Source organism: Lathyrus oleraceus, chromosome 4, assembly GCF_024323335.1.
Source record: "Lathyrus oleraceus cultivar Zhongwan6 chromosome 4, CAAS_Psat_ZW6_1.0, whole genome shotgun sequence".
In the NCBI taxonomy this organism is placed as follows: Eukaryota; Viridiplantae; Streptophyta; class Magnoliopsida; order Fabales; family Fabaceae; genus Lathyrus; species Lathyrus oleraceus.
The window spans coordinates 101969484-101976713 of NC_066582.1; the positions used below are offsets into that span (position 1 = coordinate 101969484).

Consider the following 7230-nt stretch of genomic DNA (forward strand, 5'->3'; position numbering starts at 1 on the left):
AATCCTACCGAGGATCCAAACCTTCATTTATCCGTATTTGTCCAATACGCTGATACTGTTAAAGCTAATGGTGTCACTTCAGAGGCGATTCGACTTCGTCTTTTTCCCTTCTCGTTAAGAGATAAAGCTAGAAGATGGCTTCAGTCTCTCCCTTCCAACTCGGTCACCACATGGAATGAGTTGAAGAAAGTCTTTCTTGCCCGATATTTTCCTCCAAGCAAAACAACTATGTTGAGAGCCTGGATAAATGGATTTAAACAGAAAGATAACGAGTCTCTTTTCGAAGCATGGGAAAGATACAAAGACATGATGAGACTTTGTCCACACCATGGTTTAGAGGACTGGTTAGTAATTCATACCTTCTATAATGGTCTCTTATATAACACAAGGTTAACAATAGACGCCGCCGCAGGTGGTGCGCTTATGGATAAACCTTACGCCGATGCTTATCAACTTATCGAGAGCATGGCCCAAAACCATTATCAGTGGGGAAGCGACCGAACAATGGTAGAAAAACCTCAAACGAAAAGTGGCATGTACGAGATAAGTAGCCTTAATCATGTTAATGCAAAAGTGGATGCTCTGGCCCAGAAAATTGAAAGTTTAAATGTATCACCTCCATCCACCGTGGTTGCCGCAGCTCAAAATTGCGAAGCCTGTGGAATCCAAGGTCACACTCCTGCAGATTGTCAACTCCTAACAGGAATCCAAGCAGAGCAAGTGAATTATGCTCAAGGAAATCCCTACTCGCATACCTATAACTCAAACTGGAAGAACCATCCTAATTTTTCATATAAGAGCAATAATGCTTTATACGCACCAGGACAAGCTCCCAGTCAAGCCCCAGCTATACCCCCTGGATATCAAAAGCCGACCCCATCTACACCTAACAATAATGTTCCTAGGAAATCCAACTTGGAAATCATGATGGAGAACTTCATAGCTTCTCAACAGCAAACCAATAAAGATTTCTTAAACCAGAATGTACACACTAGCGAACAAATTAAACAACTAGCAAGTAAAGTAGATGCCCTGGCTACCCATAACAAAATGCTGGAAACACAAATATCACAAGTAGCTCAACAACAAGCGCCTACCGCTGCCCCAACTGGTACATTTCCTGGACAACCCCAACCTAATCTGAAAAGCCACGCTCATGCAATCATATTGAGAAGTGGAACAGAGGTAGAAGGACCGTCTGATCCAAGAATTGAAAACCAAAACTCTAAAAAGTCAACTGAGGAAGAAAATAAACCTAAGGAAAAGGAGGAGAGTAATAAGGAAACCGTAGAAAAGAAAGAACCTTATGTACCTCCACCACCTTATAAACCACCTATCCCTTACCCTCAAAGGCTTATTAAAACCAAAGAAGCGAGACCGAGAGCTCCAAGGTTGGATCTTTGGCTCTATTTATATTACTCTCATCTGTAACCGTTTCCCTTTGGTAGGTTTCTCACGTCAATTGGTCAAGCGAAGAAAGAGGAGGAACGTGCTTCCGTTGCTTCTGTTACGCGTCAAACCCAAAAATATAGGAATGGGGGTGTGACGCTCGTCACACCTTGTGTTACGCTCGTAACACTTAGCAGGGGGCGTGACGCTCGTCACACCTTGTGTGGTGGTCGTCACAGCTTCAGCGCTTCTGGCTTGTAATTGTGGGCTGGGCTTTAGTGGAATTTGCTTTCATCCTCTTTTTGCACCCCCTTTTCTTCCTTTTTCACTTATGCTTCAAATAAGTTACCTGAGACAAATAGAAGGGAAAATACCACGTAATATCGAATAATATGAAATAAATTGAAACAAATAATAATATAATTTAATTAAATCGAGTCCAAAAATGTGATATTATTTCATGTTATCAAACTCCCCCATACTTAGACCTTTGCTTGTCCTCAAGCAAGATACAGTATAGAAATCAGTTTAAAGTCTTAGCCAGATGAAATTTCCAAACACAAATCAAGTCGTAATAGGTTGCAAGTAAATCTCGTTTAGAAATAACCTGAGCTTAACCTTAACATCAACAACTACCGTCACAACCTCAGATAACCCCACCTTATGCAAACCAGTTCGAGTAACGCCATTATAGCTATCCTAGTTCCTTTACTCTTATTTCACCCGTTTTCATTCTAGCGAAATCACATTAAGCCCTTTATCTTTTCGCGCACATAGTGGAGTAACCGGTTAGTGATTCTGATCCCCTTTTTAGCTTGAAGTTCTGGTACATAAGTTGGTTAACTTCGTTATTTAGTCCATTGCAAATTGCGGGGGATCGGACCGTAGTCCGCCCTACCAAGTTCAGCACCAGATACCTGTTGAACCAACTCATAATGGATCTTTCGTATTATGCTTTTGTATGATCTGCAACCTTTAGATTAAATGATCTGGTAAGGATCACCTAACTTAATTAGTGCATTTCCTGATATATATATATATATTTTTTGTTATTTTGGGAATCATTCACTTATATTCATCGGCTCTCCACGTAGTTTGCTATTAAGATGGTGATGACTTCTTGTATAAACTACTCGGGGTTACTATAAAACTAAAAGTTCAAGGGATTGGTATAATAGGTACTTTTCTGATCTAACATGTTGAGGTTTGTTTAGAGCGTTGGTATGGTAATAATTTTGTCTTGATTTCACTAAAGTTTGATAAAATAAGCAACCTTTATATTTACTGAGTGTGTTGAATTTTTGTTATGGCTCAAGAAAATTGAGGGGAATAGATAATAGAAAATTTTCACACTAGGGACTTAACTTAAAATAAATATATATTATAATAATTTTTTTTTTCTTTAAATAATAAGGAAGGGAAATAACAATGAAAGGGAAAATAGCATACTTGAAAAGGGAAGGTTGAAAAGGGAAAATAGCATACTTGAAAATAGCTAAGTTCTTAAAAGAAATTCTTTCTAATAAAAGGAAACTTGAAGAGAGCGAAATCGTTACACTCACTGCTGAATGCAGCGCTATAATCCAGAATATGCCTCCTAAACTTAAAGATCCTGGTAGTTTCTCTATACCCTGTCACATAGGAAAATTTGTCATAGACAAAACTCTGCGATTTAGGAGTCGGTATCAGTGTTATGCCTTTATCCATATGCAAGAAACTGGAAATGGGAGAATTAAGACCAACTAAAATGTCTGTGCAATTAGCAGATCGTTCCGTTAGATATCCTGTAGGAATTCTTGAAAACGTTCCCGTGCGCATAGGTCAATTCTACATTCCAACCGATTTTATAATTATGGACATAAGAGAAGATGAAGTTACACCCATTATATTGGGAAGACCATTCTTGGCAACCGCCGGTGCTATCGTAGACGTAAAACGAGGACGACTCACTTTCGAAGTAGGAGAAGAGAAAATTGAGTTCATTCTTTCCCAAGTTTTGAAAGCACCTGCAATAGACGACACATGTTACTTCATGGATATCATCGATGAATGCATAAAAGAAACAGAGTTAGAAAATGACAAATTGTCTGACTATCGTGTAGAAGACAAACTTAACCAATGTTTAGCAATGACATCGGATCCTACGCAATGCCTTAAGAAACCAAACCTCAACCTGAAAACACTTCCCAAAAATCTGTGATATGAATTCCTAGACTTAGAACTTGAACGACCAGTGATAGTTAATGCAGACCTAGGAAAACTCGAAACCGAAAAACTCCTACATATCTTAAGAAAATACCCAACCGCACTAGGATACAACATCACCGATCTTAAAGGGATAAGTCCTTCTATTTGTATGCACCGCATCATGCTAGAAGAAGACTGTAAAACTTCTAGGGAACATCAGAGGAGACTAAACCCGATCCTGAGTGAGGTAGTGAAAAAGGAAGTAACAAAGTTATTAGAGGCAGGTATCATATATCCTATATCTGATAGCAAATGGGTTAGTCTTGTACACGTAGTACCATAGAAAGGAGGTATAACAGTTATTGAAAATGAAAAAGGAGAAACTATAACCAAACGAATCGAATCGGGATGGAGAATGTGCATTGACTATAGGAAACTAAACAAAGCAATCCGAAAAGATCATTTCCCTTTACCATTCATTGACCAGATGTTAGAACGATTAGCAAAACATTCTCATTTCTGCTATCTAGACGGATACTCAGGCTTCTTTCAAATACCAATTCATCCTGATGACCAAGAAAAGACAACATTCACATGTCCTTTTGGTACCTTCGCTTATCGACGAATGCCGTTCGGCTTGTGCAATGCTCCTGCAACCTTCCAAAGGTGCATGATGGTAATATTCGCCGATTTTCTCGAAAATATCATGGAAGTCTTTATGGATGACTTTTCCGTATGTGGACAAAGTTTCGAAGAATGTCTTGAAAACCTAGAAAGAGTTCTAGAACGATGTGTAAAAGTAAACCTAGTACTTAATTGGGAAAAATGCCACTTTATGGTACAAGAAGGAATTGTTTTAGGACACATCATATCAAATAGAGGAATTGAAGTAGACAAAGCCAAAATAGAAGTAATCGAAAACCTTCAACCTCCGAAAACTGTGAGAGAAGTACGAAGCTTCTTAGGACATGCCGGTTTTTACCGACGATTCATTAAAGATTTCTCTAAAATAACTAAACCTTTAACCGGATTATTGATGAAAGATGCTGAATTCATCTTCGACAATAAATGTTTAGAAGCATTTCAAACGCTTAAACAAGCATTGATCTCCGCGCCCATAATGCAGGCTCCAGAATGGAATGAACCATTCGAAATAATGTGTGACGCAAGTGACTACGCCGTAGGCGCTGTTTTAGGACAACGAAAGGATAAAAAGCTTCACGTCATATATTATGCGAGTAGAACCCTAGACGAAGCATAAATGAATTACGCCACGACCGAGAAAGAACTTTTAGCAGTAGTATTTGCACTAGATAAATTTCGTTCTTACTTGGTCGGAGCTAAAATAATCGTTTACACTGACCACGCCGCCATTAAGTACCTCTTAACAAAAAAGGACGCTAAACCTAGACTCCTAAGGTGGATTTTGTTGCTACAAGAATTTGATTTGGATATCAAAGATAAGAAAGGAACTGAAAACGTAGTAGTAGATCACCTCTTTAGACTTGAAAACCTGGAACCGAAAAGAGCATCGATCAACGATGATTTCTCGTACGATAAACTTATAGCTACTTTGGAAGAAAATAAAGCTGATAAACAGGTAGAGACCACCCTAGCTATATGTGTTACACCATGGTACGCCGATCTCGTCAATTATTTAGCTGCCGGAATAGTTCCACCTAATCTATCTTACCAACAAATGAAACGATTCTTCCATGACATAAAACATTATTACTGGGATGACCCTTTACTTTTCAAAAGAGGCCCCGATGGTATCTTCCGTTGGTGTATACCTGAAGAAAAGGTAGAAAGTATAATCCAACATTGTCACTCCGCCCCTTATGGTGGACATGCAAGTACATCCAAGACCTATTCTAAAATCCTACAAGTCGGTCTTTATTGGCCAAACATATGGAAAGACGTACATAATGCCATCAAGAAATGTGATAGATGTCAACGCACATGAAACATATCTAGACGTGACGAGATGCCACAAAAGGGCATTTTGGAAGTAGAGATTTTCGACGTGTGGGGAATAGATTTCATGGGACCTTTTCCGCCTTCTTGTGGTAACAAGTACATACTCGTAGCAGTTGACTACGTATCAAAATGGATTGAAGCTATAGCTTCTCCAACAAACGACACACGAGTAGTAACTAGACTCTTTAAGAATATAATTTTCCCAAGATTTGGTGTCCCAAGAATAGTAGTCAGTGATGGAGGATCGCATTTCATATCTAAGGTACTCGAAAAACTACTGTTTAAGTATGGTGTAAAGCATCGAGTAGTAACACCTTACCATCCTCAAACCAGCGGACAAGTGGAAGTGTCTAACAGAGAAATTAAACAAATATTAGAAAAAACAGTCGGCACCTCAAGGAAAGACTGGTCATCAAAACTATCCGAAGCTTTATGGGTATATCGAACCGCCTACAAAACTCCCATAGGAACAACCCCATTTAAGCTTATTTATGGAAAATCTTGCCACCTCCCGGTAGAATTAGAACATAAGGCCTACTGGGCTATTAAAAATCTAAATTTAAACTATAAGGCCGCTGGTGAAAAGCGAATTCTTGACATAAACGAATTAGAGGAACTTCGACAAGACGCCTACGAAAATGCCAGAATCTACAAAGAAAGAACGAAAAAATGGCATGATAAACGTATATCAAGAAAAATCTTAAAACAAGGCGATATAGTCCTTTTGTTCAACTCTAGACTTAAGTTATTCCCAGGAAAACTACGTTCTAGATGGTCAGGCCCTTTCCAAATCACCAATGTCTTTCCAAGTGGAGCGGTGGAAATTAAAGGAAAATCTATTGAACCATTTATCGTAAACGGGCAGCGTCTAAAACATTATCATTATGCTGAGAACAATGAAGATTCACAAGTCCTGCACTTAGACGTAATGCCTCCAGAATTTATAGATTATATTTGATAGTTTTTTATGTCGAGCTTGCGACATTAAACAAAGCGCTTCGTGGGAGACAATCCACAAATATTTTTTATTTTTATTTTTGCTTTGACTATTCTTTTAAATTTTATTTAGTATTCATTCTTCATTTACTTTAATTTATAAAAAAATTCTTCTTTTCTTCTTTCTGCATTTGGCCAAATCCTGACTAAAACTCTTGTTTTTCTTTTCTCTAGCTAACACTAACCTGATGGGACAAATTGATCGTATGGGTATCAAATTCAGAGGGAAAGCTCAGAAACAAAAGTTTGAGGAACTAGCAGAGAGAGAGATGCTACCTAGCTTGTATGCTGATGATTGGGCAATGACTGCCCTTGGACTAAGAGAAAGTGTCATGTATTTGCTGAGTCAAATAGGGTGGGAAACCACTCCTATTCGAAGACAAATCGTCACTTACCAGAGACTGACTCTAGAATTCCTTAGCTCTCTGATCTATCTACCCAGCCATGGAAAAGGAATAAGCAGAGGTTTCATTCAGTTCAGAATGTTCAACATGGAGTATCAATTTAACATTCAAGACTTTACTAACCTTTTAGGTTTCCCTACCTCTTTTGATACATTCACAGTGAGCCAAGAAGACCTTTTTGAATATAGAGAACTTGAACATTTTTGGGGAAGTTTGACTGGAAATGACGACCCCGAGGAACATGAGTTTCTTTCTGGAAACATACATAACCCGA

At 38.5% G+C, this 7230-nt stretch overlaps 1 non-coding gene across 1 annotated transcript; it reads right to left on the reverse strand.

Annotated features, from left to right (window-relative positions):
• Positions 1-228: 228 nt before the first annotated feature.
• Positions 229-335, reverse strand: LOC127076891 (small nucleolar RNA R71). Its single transcript, XR_007786907.1, has one exon. It is a non-coding gene; the product is annotated as a small nucleolar RNA R71 (small nucleolar RNA).
• Between the last annotated feature and the right edge of the window lie 6895 nt (positions 336-7230).